This window comes from Podarcis melisellensis (genome assembly GCF_964234715.1).
Source record: "Podarcis melisellensis genome assembly, chromosome: 16".
NCBI lineage: Eukaryota > Metazoa > Chordata > Lepidosauria > Squamata > Lacertidae > Podarcis > Podarcis melisellensis.
In genome coordinates, this window is record NC_138533.1 from 40,606,014 (window position 1) to 40,628,549 (window position 22,536).

Consider the following 22,536-nt stretch of genomic DNA (forward strand, 5'->3'; position numbering starts at 1 on the left):
AGGGAGTGGAGGGAAGTCATCCCATAATGTGGATCTAATATTAAGTGTGCATACAGTTGTTTTAAATTTTTTACTTTATGGACTTCTGGGTTAGCGCCATTGGCAATGGCGGAATTCCTCTGACTCAGAGTAACCCGCTCCGTGAAAATTGGGTCTTGCCGCCGCGGTGAAGGCTGAGACCCCTTAAAAATCCCAGGCGGAGGAAGCCTGGGAATGTGGGATTTGGCTGACACCAGGAGCGCCTCCCCTACTTGCAGGGAAACCCCTTTTTCGGGGATCCGAAGCGACGTGGGGTGAGTAGCGTGGTGTCTTGAATCGACCGCTATTTTTACAGAGTGAAGCCGCACAGCCGTTGCCGGAGAGCGCTGACTTTTTCCTGTGGACAATTGGACTCTAAACAAGTACCCGTGAGTAGAACGGAAAATTGGATTAAGAAACACTTTAATTTGGCATCGAAGCGGGAAGGTCTAAACAGGAAGTCCGCCTTCCGCTTTTTGTATATAGACTGAAGCAAAAATTGTGCAAGCCAAAGTCTGGAAAGTTGTATATAAAGACCTAAATTTCCTTCATTTTTAACCATCAAAACCCCTCTTGGAAGCAGGGGAAAAGAGGGGGAATTTTGATTGTTTAAGCCTGCGGAGAGAGTGTAAAGAAAGATAAATTTCCACCGTCTCAAACCTGGGAACGGGGTGTCAGAGACAGAAACTTTTGGGGAAGCCCATCAACTGTGAATGGAATGTTCTTTGACAGATAGTTAAAGAAGAGAAACAAATTGATTCCAAAGTTACCTTTTGCATTTAAAAGAAACAAAAATTTGAAAAATGAAAGTAACTTTCTTTTGCTGGACCTGCCTTTAAAAGATGGATACAAATGGAAATTGTTCCCTCTAGAGGGAGCTTGTTGAATTGTTGCTGGAGTCGATCTGGGGATTTCACAGCTGTGGAGATTAGGATCGTGAGTCCAGATCTGATCTTGAACAAAAATGGATATAGAAGAAGACTTCCGGTCGGCGCCAGCGTTAATGGCGGTCCTTGCTTCGAGCTCCGAAGCAGGACTGCTCCACGAGTTCGGGTCTGACCCGCTACGGCGAGCGGGGGACCCCTAAAATCACAGGCGCTGAAGCCTGTGAACAAGGAGACTCGGTGGTCACCTTTGCGCCCCCCGGTACTGCGAAAGAGCCTTTTTAAAGGCTCCGGAGCGGCATCGGGAGTGAGCGCGGTGCTGAGAGTCGCTACCCAGCCCGTGGAGTGAAGCCGCGTCGCCATCAACAGAGAGCGCCGATTCCTTCCTGAAACTACGGACCAACTATAACACCCGTGAGTAAGACTGAAAGATCTGTCGGGACATTAAATTTTGACATTTGGCTGAAAACGGGAACGGCTTAAATTAAGGAAGTCTGCCTCCCCGAACTGCATGACAAACAAAGCAACGAAAGAATAAGCTGCATTTAAAAGGAAATTTTGTTCTTAACCTGTCAAACCTGACATTGAACTTAAACTCCCCCCATCAGGCAGGAGAAGGGGGGAGGAAACTGGACATTGTTAACCTGCATTTAAAATAAGCGGAAGGAAAAAAGTCTTTCACTGCCAAACCCCCCTGGATCGGGCTGCCTAAATAAGGCACCGGGAAAGTGAGCTGTCAGAATAATTTGGGATACAAAGTGGACTTTATCTGAAATAAAACTACGGGACTTTAGAGGAATTACTTTGTTGAACTTTTGGTTGAAACAAAGTAAGGTTTTACAGTTTGACTCTTGAACTTTTTCATCGCTCTATGTTTCCTTGTTTCTTTGTTTCCTATTTCCATTTGGACACAATTGAATGCTCCCTCTAGAGGGTTTAAAGGGAAACAGTTTCACTGAAGAAGAAACAGTGGGATTTTCCACTTGTAAACTTTTCCTGTGAGAACGACCTTGAGGACATGAGCGCCCTAGTGGATGAGATATCAACCAGATCAAAAGCAAAGCTTGCACACAAAAAAGGGGCTCATTATCAGGAGCAACACCAGCTGCACAGGAAAAGACAACTACAGCATCAATGGATTCTATGACACAGGCACTGCTTAAAATAAACCAGTCTTTGGAGGTATTGACAAAGCAGTCTGCAGAACTGACAAAGCAGTCTGCAGATAATTCTAAAAAACTGACAGAATTGACAGCAAGATTGGATTTGAATACAGCAACTGTGACATCTAATACAGACTCTATAAATAGATTAATTCAAGAAAGCACAGAAACAAGAAGAATTGCGGAAAGTGCCAAAAGTACTGCAGAGGAGACAAGGCAAAAGTTTATTCCGATTGCAAAAAAAGTGAATGAACATGATGCAACTCTGGCCTTAATGGAACTGCAGAGGAAGGAGAAAAATTTGAAATTGAGATTAGTTCCTGAAAGTGAGGGGGACAACCTTGTGGAATTCCTTACAGAGAACTTTGTGGAATTCTGGCAGGAGGAACTGGAAGTAGATGAAGAGATTGTAATAACCACAGCCTTTCGGCTGGGCAGGAGACAAGGCAAGAAACCAAGAGACTGCCTAATCACATTGAGATCTAAGGAAGAAAGAGATAGAATATTGAACCTACACTACCAAAAGGCACTGGTGATCCAGAATTCTCAGACACAGATCTTCAAGGATATTCCTAAATACATTTTGGAGGTGAGAACCCTCTATAAAGATCTGGTTGACTTGCTTAAGAAAAATTCTATCCCATTCAGGTGGGAGTTTCCACAAGGACTGTCCTTCAACTTTAAAGGAAAGAAGATTAAAATAAGAACAATTCAAGATAAAGAACAGTTTTTGGAGAAATACTCAGAGGACCTGCAGAAAGGAACTGTAGGAGAGAAAGAAACAACTGACATTGCAAACCTATCATTTGGACTCACCTCAATACCATCGGAGGAAGAACAAAAACTTGGAGCAGTTGGAGGAAAAGGTACATAACAACAAAATGTCTCTGCAACTTCTGAGCTGGAACTGTAACGGTTTGAACCTTCCCCGAAAAAGACACCAAGTTTTTCACATTTTGAAGAAAGAACAATTAGACATAATATGTCTGCAAGAAACCCATATTGCCAGGATACACAGGAAATTATTGACAAATAAGAGACTGGGACAGGAATTTATCTCATCAGATAAAGTTAAGAAAAGAGGAGTGGTGATCTATGCAAAAGAAAAATTGGTTCCAAAAATGATCTTTAAAGATGAACAAGGAAGATACCTGGCAATTGAAATTCAAATTCAAGGAGAAAAAGTTTTGATAGTAGGAGTCTATGCTCCAAATGAAGGGAAGGCTGAATTCTTTAAGAAGTTGCATGAGACTTTAATGGATTTCTTAGACTACAAAATCGTAATGATGGGAGATATGAACGGAGTTGTCTCCACAAACATGGACAAAGCACAGAGACAAGTGATCTCTAAGGAAGGAAGATTACCAAAAACCTTTTTTGAAATGACTGAAACTATGGACCTTATTGATACTTGGAGAACAAGGAACCCTCTTGAGAGAGAGGGAACTTTTTTCTCTGAAGCAAAAATGACATGGACAAGAATTGACCAAATTTGGGTTACTAGTATCCTGGCGCCAAGAGTTAAAAAAACAGAAATCTGCCCAAAAACCTGCTCCGACCATAACGCGGTAAAGATGGAGATGAAACTGACAACAACTGGATCCTTCAGATGGAGAATGAATGACACCCTATTCAGAGATGAAGAGATTTATAAGAAGGCCCAGAAAACATTGAAAGATTATTTTGAGATAAATTTGAGAACAGATGTGGAGAAAAGAACAATTTGGGACGCTAGCAAGGCCGTGATGCGTGGTTTCCTAATTCAGCAGAACTCCATAAAGAGGAAAAAACAAAATGAGAAGAAAGAATTTTTTTTGGAGAAAATGAAAGAAGGAGAAAAGAAATTGAGATCCAAACCAAAGTCCCAAGAGATTTTGAAAGAAATAAAATATTATCAGATGCAATATATGGAACTGATGAATCAAGAAATAGAATGGAAAATAAAGCAAATGAGACAAAAGACTTTTGAATCGGCAGATAAATGTGGGAAACTTCTGTCATGGCAACTGAAAAAGAGGCAAAAATTGAACACTGTGACATGTCTTGAAGTGGATGGAAAAATTATCCACAAGCCGAACGAGATAAGTAATTGTTTTCAAAGCTTCTTTAAGAAATTGTATGCACAAGGGCCAGTAAATGAACAAGAAATAGAAGAATTTATTAAAAAATATGGACTACCAAAAATTTCAGAACAAAGCAAAATGATCCTGAATGAGAAAATTACAGCACAAGAAATAGAGGGTGCCATCCAGAACATGCAACTGGGGAAATCACCAGGACCAGATGGCTTGACTGCTAGATATTACAAAGCGTTGAAGGAATGGTTAATACAACCACTGAAGGAAGTATGCAATGAAATTTTGGAGGGGAAAAAGGCTCCCGAATCATGGAAAGAAGCATTTATCTCACTTATACTGAAAACAGAGACTGAAAAAAACCAGGTCAGGAACTACCGCCCTATATCTTTACTGAATGTGGATTATAAAATTTTTGCAGACATTCTGGCAAAAAGACTTAAAACAGTGCTGTTAGGGGAGATCCATAAAGACCAGACAGGCTTTCTCCCAGGGAGACAGATGTCAGACAATGTGAGGAACATTATAGACATTTTGGAGTTATTAGAGGTGGACATTAACAGGAAAGCTGTTTTGATTTTTGTGGACGCGGAGAAAGCCTTTGACAACATTTGCTGGAGCTTTATGAAGAAGAATCTCCAAGGGATGGGGGTAGGCCAAGGTTTTGAAAACGGTATAGGTGCAATATACTCTAAACAAAAAGCTAAGTTAATTGTAAACAATGTGGTAATGGAGGAAATACCAATAGAAAAAGGTACACGACAGGGATGCCCAATATCCCCTTTGCTTTTTATATCAGTCCTGGAGGTTTTGTTAAATATGATTAGAAGGGACCAGTTGGTCAAAGGTATTCAGGTCGGAGTCAAAAATTACAAGTTAAGGGCATTTGCAGATGACCTAGTGTTAACTTTGCAACAGCCAGACACTAGTACCAAAAGAGTATTAGAATTAATTGAGACTTTTGGTCAAGTAGCAGGATTTAAACTGAACAAACAGAAAACGAAAGTGTTGGAAAAAAATTTAACAATGGAAGAAAGAGAGAGATTTCAGAGTGAAACGGGGTTGGAAATAACAAAAAAAGTGAAATATCTGGGGGTGAACTTAACATCTAAGAATGTGAATTTATTCAAAGACAATTACGAAAAGTGTTGGACGGAAGTAAAAAAAGATTTAGAAATATGGTCTAGATTGAGACTTTCCTTGTTAGGCCGAATTGCTGTTATTAAAATGAATGTATTGCCTAGAATGTTATTTTTGTTTCAGACGTTACAGATTTTAGACAAGATGGACTGCTTCAAGAAGTGGCAGAAAGACATATCCAAATTTGTCTGGCAGGGCAAAAAGCCCAGAATAAAATTTAAGATTTTAACGGATGCAAAAGACAGAGGGGGCTTTGCCCTGCCGGACTTAAGACTCTACTATGAATCAGCAGCTTTTTGCTGGTTGAAACATTGGCTGCTTCTTGAAGATACAGACATTTTGGATTTGGAAGGGTATGATAATAACTTCGGTTGGCATGCATATTTATGGTATGACAAGGTAAAGGTGTATAAAAGTTTCAAAAATCATATTGTCAGGAAAGCATTATATAATGTTTGGATTCGATATAAAGACTTGTTGGAAAGTAAAACCCCCAGGTGGTTGTCACCAATGGAAGCTAAGGCGGTGAAAAAACTTAATATGGATTCTAATTGGCCAAAATACTGTGAAATCCTAGAACAAGATGGTGAGAAGTTTAAACTTCAGAGTTATGAGAAACTAAAGTCCAAAGTTCGAGATTGGTTACATTACCGTCAGATAAATGAGACATTTAAGCAGGATAGGAAAATAGGATTTCAGAAGGAGAGGTCAAAGTTATAAACAGAACTGTTAGAACCCAATACCAAAAATTTGTCTAGGATGTATAACTTGCTGTTGAAATGGAATACACAGGATGAAACGGTGAAATCAGCTATGATTAAATGGGCACAGGATATCGGTCATGATATTATGTTTGCTGACTGGGAACAGTTATGGACCACTGGTTCACGACATGTAATGCCCTAAAAGAAAACATAATGAAAATGATTTACAGGTGGTACATGACGCCAGTCAAGCTTGCAAAAATTTACCATTTGCCCAATAACAAATGCTGGAAATGTAATGAGACTGAAGGTACTTTTTATCACCTTTGGTGGACCTGCCCAAAGATTAAAGCCTTTTGGGAAATGATCTATAATGAAATTAAGAAAGTCCTTAAATGGACTTTTCCTAAGAAACCTGAGGCTTTTCTCATGGGCATGGTTGGCCAAATGGTGCCAAAAAAGGATAGGACTTTTTTTATGTATGCAACTACAGCAGCAAGAATTCTTCTGGCAAAGTATTGGAAGATGCAAGAACTACCCACTCTGGAAGAATGGCAGACAAAGGTGACAGACTTCATGGGATTGGCAGAGATGACCGGCAGAATCCGCGACCAGGGGAAAGAGACGGTGGAAGAGGACTGGAAGAAATTTAAAATATATCTTAAAAATTGTTGTAAAATTGAGGAGTGCTAGGATGTCAAGGGGTAAGAAGTAGAGAATAACAGCTGTAACTAATAAATTTAAGGAAATTTAATGAAAAGGAAGTTAATTAGATAAACTGACTAAAGGGTTGCTAAAGAACTCTGGAATAAGGATGCAGCGAAAGGGAGGTATGGGGAAGTCGATATATGTTTAATGTTGTGTATGTTTTTGTTTTGTGATGTGTTTGTTTTTTATTATGTGTTCGAAAAATCAATAAAAATTTTATATAAAAAAAATGGATATAGAAGAAGTTTTGGTCTTGCTTTTTGCAAGACAAACGCTTTGCTGGAGCAGATGCATGAGAAGATGAATTTGATGACTGTTGCAGTTCAAAATTTTGGACAAACAGTGAATACTTATATAGAAACCACTCAGGACCCAACCCAGGAACCTGTTTTGACAGGGCAAGTGCAAATGCAGAAGATAATGGAGGAGGTTGCTGTTGGACCTCAAGTAACACAAATGGATAGAACCGAGGCCCTGCAGGAGCATAAGCCGCTGTTTTTGAAGATTGAACCTGGAGTGGGCCATGGGGGGGGGTGTCTGGAGTTGTGGGGGTCCTTAATTTTGGAGGGACTTTGAAACATGCATTTAAATATTTTCTGGACTACCCGGTTGACTGTGGGGAATGGGACTGTGGGGAATGGGCTGATCTGTTGAGGGGAGATGGAGATATTTTTGGGTTGGAGTTTTCCCGAGACCTACTCCTCAATGAGAAAGGAAAGAAATTAAGAAAGAGACCAACAAAAGACAAGGCAAAGTGCTGGTATAAACACGAAGAAGAATCGCAGAAGGGACATGGAAAAGACTTAAGAGCCTCGGACATAAGACTACCAGGTTGATGGACTAGATGGAATGGACAGTAAGGTCTGACATAACCCGAGATCAGGAAGAAGAGACGGATGAAGATTGGAAGAAAGCCTTAAAAATTTATTTTGGGAATTAGGGTAAAATTTATTTTGGGAATTAGGAAAAATGGTGGAATGAAATCATTTGGCTTTAGTAGAAATGATATTAGGAGTTATGTATAAATAAGTATTAAGTTTTAGGATTTAAGGTATTTTATCGTAAGATAAGGTTAAAATAAATTAAGGTAAATTGAATGACAGAATATTGTGAAATATGAAAAGGATTTGCTGAATTAATTGATAGGTTAGACTGTTAAGATAAACTATCCAATAAAAATTGAGAAAGATGGAAAGAGTTTGCTGAAACAAATAATTAAACTAGAATACAAAAAGGGAGGTGTGAGGAGGTCGATGAAACAAGTAAATGAAAGACAAAGAGATGGAATATTGGATGTGTGTTTTATTTTTAATTTTTTATTACTATTGCTGTATTTTTCTTTCTATTTTTTATATATTGTAATGTATATGTTGTTAATTTTTTTGTTGTTTGTTTTCTTTTTCTCTCTTCTGTAATCTCTAAACTCTTAATAAATATCATTTAAAAAATATTTTTTTTTACTTTATGTTTTTTCTTTTTTTCTTTAATGCAATGATTTTGTTTATTGAGAAAATTAATAAAAATATTATTAAAACAAAACACAAAATAAAAAACTAGCCCCCCTTCCACAAACAAAAATAGAAGGCCATAGACTGTTAATCAGCCCAAGGCCTGGTCAAAGAGAAACGTTTTCACCTGGCACAGAAAGATATGTAATGAAGGCACCAGGCAGGCCTTCCTTGGGAGCATCCTACAAACGGGGAGCAACAGAATATTGTTCACCCATCCTCATTTAAATGGGACATCCTGGAATTATAGAAGCCATTCCCGGATTCTGCCTGGGTCCCAGAGTGTCTCGTCATTTGGTCTCATGCTCTAGTGCAAATCACTTGGCTTGCACCCTAACAAAGTGCTGTCCCCCATAACACAAATCCTGGCTACGCCCATGTCTGAGCGCCAGACCAAAAGATGTTTGTTATTTGGTCTCACGCTTTGGCATGGGTCAGCTGGCTCCCCTGAGAGCTCAGGATCAAAACAACGAGCGTCTCGATTTAGATCACCAGCAGAAAGGGTTGCCACCTCCAGACCACTCCTGGAGGAGGCCCCTGAAGAAAGGCCTCAGATGATGACCACAGGTTCATATGGTGAGAGGCAGTCCTTGAGGCATTGCAGTCTTTGTCTGGAGAACCATGTCCTGCTTGGGGCCTCTTCCAAGGCATCATCTGGCTCACCATGTGGGAATCAGGATGCTGGTCTGATACAAGAAAGCAAGATGAACATTCTTAGCAAATCATGCTTAGTAGAACCTCCAAGTTCAGAGGCATTCTACCACCGTGTCAGGGAGAGGCAAAAGGGGAAAGATGAAAGGACAGAAACCAGCAATTATAGAGAGCCTAAAGAGATTATCAGCAGCTTGTCGTCTGACAGTCAGTCTGACGTAGAGGGGGAGGAGGATGAGCCTGGGACAAGTCATGCTGTACACAGAGGAAGTAAGGGGAGGAGTTTTTGCAGACTTGCATGCTGGGTGCAGAAAAGGAGGAAGTAACATTAGAGGGAGCAACTGCGCACAAGGGGAAGGAGGTTAATGGAAACGCTGGAGATGTACGTTTGAACTTTGTCAAATAAATCAATTGTTTGGAACTGGCTGGGAGCTCGGAGTCTTATCTATGGCCAGCTGGACAGCACTAAGCCTCTGACACACCGGATATCGGCTGCTGTTGGGAATGGGATGGTGCTGCTGAGTTGGAAGGATTATTTTGTATCAGGTCATTTCGCATGTTGCCGGTGAGCGCCGACCTTTCTTCTTGAAACTGCCAAATCTGGAAAGTAACAACCCGTGAGTAATTTGGATCCTACAAATTTTAAGGCTTTTAAGACTGTAAATTTGGCTGAAAGCGGAGTGACGATAAACAGGAAGTCCGTCTTCCGCTGACACTGAACTTGAAAGTAAAGAGCAGGAGGAGTGGAGACAAAGAGTAACGTTTTAACTAACTGACCTGGCACCTATTTAAACTGTCTTATTGGGCGGATTAAGGACTTTAAGTGGCTGATTTTTTGGACTTATATTGAGACAAGGATACCTTTCTTCTGCTGAGATATTGGATTACAAATTAAAGTAAGAACCCCAGGTGCTGGAGCTGCTAGAGCAACTGAGCAGTCAGTCTGCAAACTTGGTTACTTTGAATCTGAACTTTGAAATATTCTGAGTCTGAACCTGCAACTTTGAAACACTTGCTGTCTAAGCACTATTGGAAACATTGTTTTGTTCTAAGTATCAACTCTGCTAAAATTTATATTTGTGGAGGTCTTTGGACACTGAATTAGATTTACTAATTTGAATTGGACTTGTCTTCCTCTCTAAAGACATTTTAAGCTCCCCCTAGAGGATTTTGGACCTACAGAAGTGACATTGTTTTACTTTCTCTTTCCCGGCCTCCTGTTTGACTGTTACCATCTGGTCCGTTGCTTTCTCATGGGAACATTTCAGTTTGACCTTGGTCTATAGATAACTCTGGAATGAGTGGAACAAGAAAAAGGGGAAGAACCAAACAACTTTAACTTTATCTGCAGCCTCACAGCGTAGATCATCTGTGCCTGCTTTGCCTTCTACCTTGCCTCCTGAGATAGAAGCGGCTTCCCTGCTACGGTCAGGGGAGGGAGAGACTGAGGAATTACAATTGGAAGATATGGCCTCAGGAGCAAGTGGCTCTATTTTGGAGAAAATCTTTGAAAAATTGGAGGCTTTGGACAGAAAGGTTGACCAGCAAACAGCTAAAATTGATCAAAATACAGAAAGTCTGAACAGATTAACTGGACAAGTTGCACAGAATGTTCAATCTATCGGAGAATTGAAGGAGGCTGTAGGTGAGAATCAGAAATTGGCTGAGGATACTAGCCAAAGACTGGGACAGCTTGAAAAAGAAGTAAGACCACTCAGCAAACAAGTAGGAGAACATCAGATCTACTTCTCTATGACAGAACTTCGGAACAGGGAGGCCAACTTAAGGATACGCTCAATACCAGAAGTGGAAGAAGGCAACTTAACTGAGTTCCTAACTAAAGAATTCTCCAAGTTCTGGAACCTGGAAGAAAAAGATTTTAAAATAGTATCTGCTTTCAGACTTGGAAGACTTATAAGGAAAGAGAAGCCCAGAGATTGTTTGATAATACTGAGATCAAAGGAGGAAAGGGACAAGATTTTGGGCCTGCACTACGGAAAGTCACTGGACATTTTGGACAAAAGAATTGAAATTTACAAGGATATTCCTAAACAACTGTTGGATCTCAGATCTGATTATTCGGAACTAGCAAAATTGCTAAGGAGCAACTCAATTATCTTCAGGTGGGAGTTCCCCCAAGGATTATCGTTTACTTTTAGAGGGAGGAAGATTAAAATTAGAACGCCGGAGGACAGAGACAAGTTTTTGGCGGCACACGGAGAACACCTTCACAAAGGACTCGGATTACCTCCAGGGCCCGAACCTTCAGGGGAACCTGCACCCTCGGATCCTCAAGAACCGGAGAATAAGGTACCTCCACAGCAAGAATAAACAGATTTATTCAGGATGTCTCTGCAACTTTTGAGTTGGAACATAAATGGCTGCAACATTCCAGAAAAAAGGAGAAAAATCTTTCACATATTAAATAAGGAACATTTGGACATTATCTGTTTACAAGAAACACATGTGATTAGGCTCCACAGAAAAGTGTTAATAAATAAAAGACTTGGTCAGGAATTTATATCTTCGGACACAGTAAAAAAGAGAGGTGTGGTGATTTACGCAAAAGAGAGCCTTTCACCTAAATTTCTGTTTAAAGATGAACATGGAAGAATTTTGGCAATAGAAATACAATACCAAGGAGAAAAAATCTTGATATTAGGAATTTATGCTCCAAATGAAGGGAAATTGGAATTCTACAAGAAATTGCACGAGACTATGCTGGATTATCTGGACTACAACAACATCATCATGATGGGAGATATGAATGGAGTTGTATCAACCAACATGGATAAGTCACAGAACCAAAATATTACCAAAGGTGGGAGACTACCAAAGACCTTCTTTGAAATGACAGACAATATGGATTGGATTGATATTTGGAGAGTGAGAAACCCCTTGGGAAGGGAAAGAACATTTTTCTCTGAAGCCCAACTGACTTGGACAAGAATCGACCAAATATGGATAACTAGAGGTCTGGCACCCAAGATTAGAAAAGTGGAAATCTGCCCAAAGACATGCTCCGACCATAACGCACTGAGAATGGACATGACATTGATCCCAACCGGTTCCTTCAGATGGAAGATGAATGATGGCCTGCTTAGAGATCAGGAGATTATTGAGAAGGCCCAAAAAGCCTTAAAGGACTACTTTGAGATCAACATGAACACTACAGTGGAAAAAAGAACTATCTGGGACGCAAGCAAGGCCGTGATGAGGGGGTTCCTGATACAACAGAACACTGTAAAGAAAAGGAAACAAAATGAAAGGAAAGATAAAATTCTGGAAAAAATCAAGGAGTTAGAGAAGAAGCTAAGATCCAACCCGAAGTCTCAGCCGACTCTGAGAGAAATTAAACTTTACCAAGCACAATATTCTAAATTGATAAACCAGGAAATAGAATGGAAAATTAAATTAATGAAACAAAAAACTTTTGAATCGGCTAATAAATGTGGAAAACTGCTAGCTTGGCAGTTGAAGAGGAGACAAAAGTTAAATACAGTGACAAATTTAGAGATTGAAGGAAGATGTATCCAGAACCCCGGAGAGATTAGAAAGTGTTTCCAGAGATATTTCAAAAAATTATATACTCAAGGGCCACAAGACGAAACTGAGATTAAACAATTTTTGGAGACAAATGGACTAGCAAAGTTGTCAGAAGAAAACAGAACAATCTTGAACGGCAAAATAACACGAAAAGAGATTGAGCAGGCCATCCAGAACATGAAATTGGGCAAATCTCCAGGACCAGACGGGCTGACCTCCAAGTATTATAAGACACTGAAAGATTATCTGATACAACCACTGATGGAGGTCAGCAATGAAATTATGGAGGGGAAGAAGGCGCCAGAATCGTGGAAGGAAGCTTTCATCACATTGATACCAAAATCGGAAACTGAAAAGACACAACTTAAGAACTACCGTCCCATCTCCCTTTTAAATGTGGATTACAAAATATTTGCAGATGTTTTGGCAAGTAGATTTAAGAGGGTTTTAAACAAAGTAATTCATAAAGACCCGGCAGGCTTTCTCCCAGGTAGACATATGTCTGCTAATACAAGGAACATTATAGATATATTGGAACTTTTACAAACAGACATAAACACTAAAGCAGTTTTAATCTTTATAGATGCGGAGAAGGCCTTTGACAACATATCCTGGAAGTTCATGAAGGGAAATTTAAAAGAAATGGGAGTGGGCCGGGGGTTTGAGAATGGGATTGATGCAATTTATTCAGAACAAAAGGCTAAATTGATAGTTAACAATGTGGTTACAGAAGAGTTTAAAATTGAAAAAGGAACACGACAAGGCTGCCCGATCTCCCCGTTATTATTTATTTCGGTCCTGGAAGTGCTCCTGAACATGATTAGAGGGGACCGGTTGGTGGAAGGGATACAGGTCGGAGCGAAACAATATAAACTTAAAGCGTTTGCAGATGACTTAGTTTTGACATTACAGGAGCCAGAATCTAGTACGAAAAGAGTATTACAACTGATTCAAGACTTTGGTCGGGTGGCGGGATTTAAACTAAATAAACAAAAAACTAAGGTGTTGGGAAAAAACTTGACAGAGATTGAGTCGGAACGGTTTCAGAGAGAGACAGAATTAACTGTGGTGAAGAAAGTGAAATACCTAGGGGTAAATATAACAGCAAAAAATCTGAGTCTGTTTAAAGATAACTATGAAAAATGTTGGTCTGAAATTAAGAGAGACTTGGATAGTTGGTCAAAACTAAAACTTTCATTGTTAGGCCGAATAGCTGCCATCACGATGAATGTATTGCCAAAAATGTTGTTTTTGTTTCAGACTTTGCAGATTGTAGACAAAACGGAGTACTTCCGGAAGTGGCAGAAAGATATCTCTAAATTTGTCTGGCAGGGCAAAAAGCCCAGAATCAAGTTTAAGATATTAACGGATGCGAAAGAAAGAGGGGGCTTTGCCCTGCCAGACTTAAAGTTGTATTATGAAGCCGCAGCTTTTTGCTGGCTAAAAGATTGGCTACTTCTTGAGGACACGGATGTGCTGGATTTGGAAGGTTTTAACAATGCATTTGGATGGCATGCATACTTATGGTATGATAAGGTTAAGATTAATAAGGCCTTTAAGAACCACATTGTCAGAAAAGCAATATTTAATGTCTGGACAAAATACAAAGACTTATTGGAGAACAAAACACCGAGGTGGTTGTCACCCTTGGAGGCTAAGGCCCGAAAAAGACCCAATATGGAGGCCAACTGGCCAAAATATTGGGAAATTTTAGAAAGAGACGGAGACAATTGGAAATTACAGAGCTTAGAGAAAATGAAAGATAAAGTGTGAGACTGGTTACATTATGCTCAGATTAAAGAAGTGTTTAAGAATGATAAAAAGCTAGGATTCCAAGTGGAGAAATCGAAATTGGAAACAGAACTGTTAGAACCTAAGACCAAGGTACTTTCAAAAATGTATAACTTGCTGCTGAAATGGAACACACAAGACGAAATGGTTAAATCAGCTATGATAAAGTGGGCTCAGGATATTGGGCATAACATAATGTTTGAGGACTGGGAAAGGTTGTGGACCACTGGGTTGAACTTCACTGCATGTAATGCTCTGAAGGAAAATGTAATGAAAATGATATATAGATGGTACATGACCCCAGTGAAATTGGCTAAAATATACCATTCGTCTGATAATAAATGTTGGAAATGTAAGGAAAATGAAGGAACATTCTTTCACCTCTGGTGGACCTGTCCTAGAGTGAAGGCCTTCTGGGAAATGATTTATAATGAGCTAAAAAAGGTGTTTAAGTATACCTTTACTAAGAAACCAGAGGCCTTCCTTCTGGGCATTGTCGGCCAGAATGTGTTAAAGAAGGACAGAACATTTTTTATGTGTGCTACAACGGCGGCAAGGATACTCATTGCTAAGAATTGGAAAACTCAAGATCTACCCACACTGGAAGAATGGCAGATGCAGCTGATGGACTATATGCAACTAGCCGAGATGACTGGCAGAATCCGCGACCTGGGAGAAGAGAGGGTTGAAGAAGACTGGAAGAAATTCAAGATTTATCTGCAAAAGTACTGTAATTTGGCTGAATGCTAACAAAGATGCCAGAGTAGAAACAACTGTCTACCATCAAATTATATTTTATATTAGAGTTTAACCTAAATTATTGGATTTAAGATTTAAACAAAACGATAATTTGCTTGGAAAAATTCTTTTTTTAATGATGCAAGTGGAAGCGGGAGGCGTGAGGGAGTCCAAAGTAGAATGAAAAGATGTTATAAAATTTATTTTGTTTGTTAAATATTTATTTGTATGAAAATTTTTTAATAAAAAATTATAAAAAAATAAAAATAAAACCATTAATACCATCATAAAACACCCAGGTGAATTTGGTGCAGAAGTTAAAGTCCCCAAATGGATTGTAATAAAAGGGACAGGAAGTTCCTTCTCTGATGTCAAAAAGAACACAAGGGAGGTGCCAGGTGAGCCTCTGTGAGGAGGGCATCCCATAACCAGGACACCACCACTGACAAGACCCAAGAGCCAGGTCTCGTGCTTCTCAGAGGGTGTGGCAGGAGAGGATGGCAGGTGTAGAGGGAAGGTTCAAGGACAATCACACAAACACTGAAACATTTCAGGGTAGTCTAGTTTGTCTGTCTCAAAATAGAGCTGATCTAAATGGGATTGCCTGGCAAAAGCAAGCTCACACCTTAAGGTACATATGTCAGAGGCTCGTTCATAATTGTATTTTGGGAATGATTCATGTTCTTTTATAGCTACATTGCTTTATACTTTCTGGGTGTCCCATGGTCATATTATGAAGGTGTTGTAGCACTATTTTTGTTTTCCAACATGTTTCTGATAAAGAAAACAATTGACGCGGTGTGAGCAAATTGCTATTCTGAAAGTGTGGCCAAGAGAAAATTTCATGAGAGCCCTAGTATCTGCCAATCCTAAAATTTTTATCACAATATATACATTTTTGATGTGTTTGAGTAAATTTTGTGATATAAGGGCTGTATCACAAAATTCAAAGGATCCTCAGGATAATTATACAGCATTCCAATCCACACAGTATTCCAATCTTGGAAGGTAAGGATCTGGTAAGAATCTTGAGAAAATTGATGGAATACGTAGAGATGGCGAAATTTACTGGAAGAATAAGAGATTAAGATGAGAGACTTTTAAAAATAGAATTGGGAAAAATTGTTGAATGCATGAAGAAAAACTGTAAACAATTAAAAACGTAAGCAGGATTGCCACCTAAACATGAGCAGTAAGAAATAACTTAAAGGGAGTAAAAAGGTTAAACTTGTAAGTAGGCTTGAATTGGTTATGCAGTAAGATTACGATATAAAATAAGGAACTGCAGGGGGGGGGAGTAAAAGGAAATGTAGCTTTAATTTGTTTAGATTTAATTTTTGCTGTTGAAATATTGTAAAATGCAAAATAATAATAAAATAACCCCCATAAATCAAATCCCTTCAGCACTACCTGATGCTAGTCTAGATGGACCTTTATTCTGATCTGGCAAGGTGATCCTTAAGTCTTTGTCAAATGAGGAGTCACTGCATAGAAATTACATAGAAACATGTGCCTATAAAGAGAATATTGCATCGAAATGCAAACTGATGTGGAAATGTGGAGAACTGAATTTCAGGTTGGAAAAATGAGAACCCAAGAGAAAGTGATATTATCAGATCTGCTCATCCCTATCTATAAAATCCCTTTGTTCATTACTGCCTCTGCCCTGGTGGCAGAGCTTGTGGTTCGTGGCCATTGAGAGAGAGCCCTTCTCCTCCGTGAATCTGTCTCATCTTTTAAAGTCATTGAAGTTGGCAACCAGCCCTTGCCTCCTTCGAGAGGGAGTTCCAAAGTTTGTGCTGCAGGAAGAAGTACCTTCTTTTATGCGCCCTGAATCTTCCAACATTCAGCTTCCTTAGCTATCCATGTGTTCTGGTGTTATGAGAGTGGGAGAAAACCTTTTCTCCATCCATTTTCTCCATGCTTGTGCCTGGCATTTTATAAACTTCTCTCATGCTGCCTCTTACTTGCCTTTTCTATAAACTAAAAAGTCCCAAAGGTGGTGTTACGGAAGGGGGGGCATGTCTTCTTCACTACAATATATTTGCTCAATTTCTCTAGGATTCCATCACCCCTCCCCTGTCCCCCCTAATTCCTCAAGTAAGGTGTCAAGACCCTAATCCTGTCAAATTCAGAATTGTCCCCCCCCCACTTTTGCTACAAGGAGTCCTCAATCTCTTCCCAGTCCTGCCTTTTGTTAGCTCTTCTCACCTCAGAGATGTTTCAGTTAATCTCAGTTTCTTCCTATCTCCCTCTGATTAGCTCCTTCCATTCTGGAAAAGGTCTCACTCTGCATCCAAACTCCAGAGGAGCCCCACCCCAGAGCTGCAGCAAAGCCAAAGGGGTGGTGGTGTCTTTATTTGGTTGTGTCTCAGGGGGAAGTCATGGTGTGGGCTGGAAGAGCTGGGCCATGTGCTGAGTCAGGGACGCTTGCCTGTCAAGAGCCTTGTCAGCATCACACTAACAGTAATGAATATGTGGCCTCCTAACCCATGGTGCCCCCTCACGCCACCCTTTGTGCTGCATGCGAAAAGTAGCTGCCATCTTGGCTGTCTCTTTTGTGGGCTGACATGACATTCTGAGGCCTGCTCCTGAGTGCACGGAGGGAGAGGTCAGGCGCTTTGCAGATGACGCCGGCTGCCTGGGGAGGATGGCCACTCTCCTGAAATAAGAAGTGCTGCTCTCAAAGTGGACAATGCCCAAAGGCAGGCCAAGGAAACGCATTACAAGTCAGGGCGTAAGTGGCAACTTGGACAAGGTGCCCTGAAGAGTGGGAATCCTCTCAAGTGGAGGATCTGATTGTCACAGCCGCAAACCCGATTAGATTCTTCTTTGTCAGGCATTCACAGGAAGGGGAGCCACAGAGAGCTTGTGCACAGGAGAGAGCTTTTTCCTGTTGTTACCGGAAAAATCCGAGGGCTCCCTTGGACAAAAACAAAGACACCAACCAGGATAACTTGGAGCAAAACAGCAGCCTGTAGGCTTGGCCTTTCCTTTATTGAACTGTTGCAACAGAGTGCTCCCCTCACTTGCAGGAGAGAGGAAAGACACAGAAAAATGGTCAAAACAAAAAATTCCTTCCAGTAGCACCTTAAAGACTGTTACGGAAGGGGGGGGGCATGTCTTCTTCACCTTCTTCTTTGCTACAATATATCAATTTATTTCCAATTGTCAATGTCAAAAGGGACTAAAATCTATAAAATTCATGGAAAATCAGCGTGCCAGTTTGCTCGGTTGCTCTGGGACTCCATCGCACCTCCCCTGTCCAGCATGGTCCCTCAAGCAAGGTGTCAAGACCCTAATCCTTTCAAATTGCTCTGATCAGCCTTTCCTCCAGACAATGTCAGGTGGCAGACTATGCATATTTGGGACCATTGTTTTCTCATCCCCAGGAAGTGTTTATCTGTGCATATCTCCAGCTCTGCATATTCCCCCCTCCCTCCTCCATATGTTAATCTGTGTAACCCAACCTCCCTTTAATATATTCATGATGTAATCTGTGTAACCAAACCTCTCTTTAATGTATTCATGACGTGTTTTGCACTGTATTCTGGGACATGGAGGGAGTTTCAAAAACTCATGTCACCCCTTTCTCGCTGTTCAATCTCGCCTTGAACCTGTTGCGCAATAAACTTGGATCTTCTGCAGTTTGCTCCTGTCTCCGGCTGAGCTCATTTTCCTCCGCAGGGACCCACGGACTTAGTCCGATGAGCTGGGTGGCAGAGCAGCCTCGCACCCAGATTTTTGCCGTAACAGTTGGCACCCACAACGTGGGGCATGCGGTTCTCCCGCGTTGCTGACCGGGCCCCCCGAAATCTTCAGCCGGCACCAGGCCATTTTGCCTGGGAAGATCCTTTGGACCCCCGGCCATCTTCCGGGCGGTAATCGAAAGCCCCAGGAGTTCAGCCGGGGAGCAAAGAGGGATCCAGCCAGCTTATTCATCAATCCCGGGATCATCATAGAAGATACGTGAGTATAAGGAAAAGGAAAATCCAGTGCACTGGTGGGAAAGGGGTGGAAATCTCCTGGCAGCTGAATTCTCTGCCCTCCTCTCTATCGCTCCTTCTCGCCTGTCTCTTGGTCCAGTTGGTGAGAGAGACCGTGGACTGCTGCTCGACCCGAAAGGGGGTTCTGAGCTCTATCTCTTTCTCTAAAACCTCTCCAGCCAGCCGCACCAATTGGGAGTCCGAAAGTAAGACGGAGAGACCCGACTTGAAAAACAGCCGACTCTCCGCAACGGACGTCCCAGTTGAAAGCAAGGCGTTGGAATTCTTCTTCCGAACTTCCCGAGCGTCCTCACCGAGGGGGCAGGAAGGGGTCTGGCTTTCTATCCAATCCCAGCCGCACTGGTCGGTGCCACGTAACACGTGTATCGTGCGTGAGCCCGCTTCCAAAAGCAAGGGGGATTTTCGGTTCGAAACTCTATCCAGGGATCACCCGATCTGGCACCGCACGGCGCGGGCGTTCAGTAGGGCCCCTTTTCGTGAGATTGACGATAGGTAGGAGGTTGCCAGGAGGGATAGCCCATGAGGAATTGGGCGGGATCGGCAGAGTGGAAAAGGACCCCAGGTTATTGACTAAGGAAATAGGAAGGAATACCGGATAGCTAGAGCTCTTTAAAAACCCTCTAAGGAAGTTGCCAAGCGACTAAAGACCCCTCTTTACTATAAATCCCGTATTAAGTATATCAATCTCCTAGATATACCAATTCTTACCGCCCTTTCTCTTCCCTCTTTCTGTCTAGACACGCGTAAAACATAAAATGGGTACCCAGGCTTCCAAACGCGAGCGGGCTCACTCTGGGAAGAAGGCTTCTAGAAAGCCATCTCAGTCTCAGAAGGACCCTGACTCTCCTCTCCAATTTGTCATCACGTATTGGAAGACGATTCCTGGCCACAAATTATTATCGAAACAAAATTAGAGGACCTCTGCTCTGAAATCTGGCCCGCCAGCACCGCCTCCGCCAAGCCCGAATTGCGTTGGCCGGCTGGTTAACTGGTGGTGTTTGAAGAGGCAAGGAGGCTCTTAAAACCATGTGGGACCTTCCTACTAATTTCACTTAATGAAGCTAAAGGAAGCAGCCCAACTCCTTGCAATAACCAACTAAAGGATGAGAGTATATATGTTTACATGTTGTCTGTTATGTGTGTTGTGTGTTAATACATATATGAGAATATGTGTGTTTACATGTTGTCTGTGATGTGTGTTGTCTGTTCCTTCCATCTCTGACAGACTGCCTTTCTTAAGCGCGCATAGTTTAAACTGCAAGCTTGCTTCAAAATTTTAAATTTAAGGAAGCTATGCTGGACCTTATCAGTCCTAAATAAGACAAAATGAGAATGAAGGGTGCAAATGTTTACCCCACCTCTTGCTTTGCCGCAACTTTTCAGATCGTGAGTCTACAGTCTATTTTGGAATGTGAATGTTTCTAATGTGAATTAGATGTTTCTGCTGCAAAAGCGTAGGTGAGCACAACTGCTCTCTCAAGCTAAAATGCAGTGTATTTATTTCATGAAGCACATGCCTATGAAAGTATGGTCTTCCTTCTAAGAAAATATCTGAGGCCAGTTTTAACTTTTATTTGGTTGGACAGAATAGTTATTGTAAGGCTCCTGATATCAGGCCTCTTTTCTTAGAAAATGCCCCCCCCTTGTTTCATTCTGTCTCTTTCAGGATTTTTTTTTCTCTTCTTCTGTGCCAGGTAAATTTACTTCCGAGTAAGCTTCCTTTAAAGGAAACTGCAAATGGGGGGGCATAGATTAGGTTTACTATTCCTCTGCAAATTCAGATTAGGCTTACTATTCCTCTGCAAATTCAGGAAAAATTGTCACTTTTGTATTCCCTTTAAATCAAATCTATGGCTGTTTTAACTATGCTTTATAAGAGATCCTCTCCCTATCTTAAGAAAATGTTCACTTCAATCTTTCTTTAAAGATCATTTGTCTAGGAACTTGCACTCTAAGGAACTTGCACGTCTAAGGAAGTAAACTCAAACTAATCTCAAGATCTGCTAAAGGGTTCTGTATAAAGTTGGGAATTTTTATTTTCCTCTTCCTTAGTACATGATAGGAGCACTGATTGTGCTCTCTTCCCCAGTAGTGCCTGTGTACATAAGTATGTGTGTGTAGTACAAATCTTGCTGTGAAATCTTGCTGTGAACCCTTTATTTTGGAGGGTTGGACTAGATGACCCCAGGTTCCCTTTCAACTCTCCCAATTTGTGGCTGTGTGGAAGGACATGTGTCCGCAAGCATTGCAGGGTAATTCTTAAATTCTGGTGTGGTGATGGAGTTGAAATTCAGCCTAGCTTTGCTCTTTAGTTTTAAAAAGGTGAGAGGTGAAGCTGTGATGTTTTGAAGCACAACTGGTAATATCAAGCATTTGAGTGATTACAGTGTTTATCATTTTGTTTATCATTTTGCCTACTATTTGAAAATCAGACAAATACATATGGGCCTTGACCAATCCTGTAAATAAAGGGGCAGGAAAATTTTTGTCTGCAAATGGTAAGGCCGAAAAACTTAGAATGTTAAAAAAAATTAAATTAAAAAATCCTATGAATTCTGACTCTCTGGCCATTTTTTCCCATATATAAGGGCGCGGCATTGTTCCACGAATGGCCAGAGGGATATTAGCCCTTTCCTGTACATAAAGGAAGCAGTCGCTTTGCTTGGGCTGAAATTGCTAGCTTTTGTTGGTGAATACTTCAATTGCTGAGTTTCTCTCTTTTGTTTTAAATCTAACCCTCTTTTAAAATCTACTCCTTACCCTTCCCTTATTCAAATTCTAATTTTGCCAAAAGATGCAACATTTCAATAGTATAAAAGGTTTGCTGAGACATGAACTCCACACATGCACAGAGACTAGATCAGCAAAAAAAAAAAGGATAGGAAAAGAAATGAGAGAGAGAGAGAGGAATGAGGTTTATGTAAAACTTGGAACCATTGAGAGAAATCACCCTTAATGTGTCCCAAGTTTGAAATCTTAACATGCCAAATTCTTTTCACAGGTAAATATCAAAGAATTCCACCCCTCAATGGGATTTAAATCACAGACTTTGTGTGCATTTTAGGAACAGCATTTCCTGACAGGCTTCTCACATGAAATAATTTTCCCTTTTAACAGGATATGTGAACCCCGATAACAAAGTGTTTGTCCCTTTTTTTTCTCCCACAACAACTTTCTTTCTGTTCTGTGAAATCCCTGCTGTATTAGTGACTTCCATCTCTTCGTGGCTTTGACACTTTTAAAGTTACAAATAATCTGTTTCCATTTATTTAATCCGTTTTCCATGATGTCTATGAAATTAATCGAAGCATAACCAAACATTGTTTGTGGAATGGTATTTGTTTACCTTTTGCCTGAGCATTTCTTATTAATTCTGTCATTTTGGCTAGTTCAAGGTACTTGCACAACTTTAAATTGCCATTAAGTCATTTTCCAGTATTTTGCTATTAACATTCTAGCCGATGTTGTCACATCAAGAAACACTCTTTTATTTTCATTGTTACTTCAGATTTCTTAAAATTCTGTGTCTTAGCATTTATTTATTTTGGTTCCTCATAGGTCATTGTGTGTGTGTGTGTGTGTTTTATTATTATTTTAACTGTG

At 40.7% G+C, this 22,536-nt stretch overlaps 1 long non-coding RNA gene across 1 annotated transcript; it reads left to right on the forward strand.

Moving 5' to 3' along the window:
• The first annotated feature begins 20,622 nt into the window (after positions 1–20,622).
• On the forward strand, positions 20,623–21,793 carry LOC309359206. Its single transcript, XR_014163777.1, has 2 exons — positions 20,623–20,689; positions 20,720–21,793. It is a non-coding gene; the product is annotated as an uncharacterized lncRNA (long non-coding RNA).
• Positions 21,794–22,536: the final 743 nt, after the last annotated feature.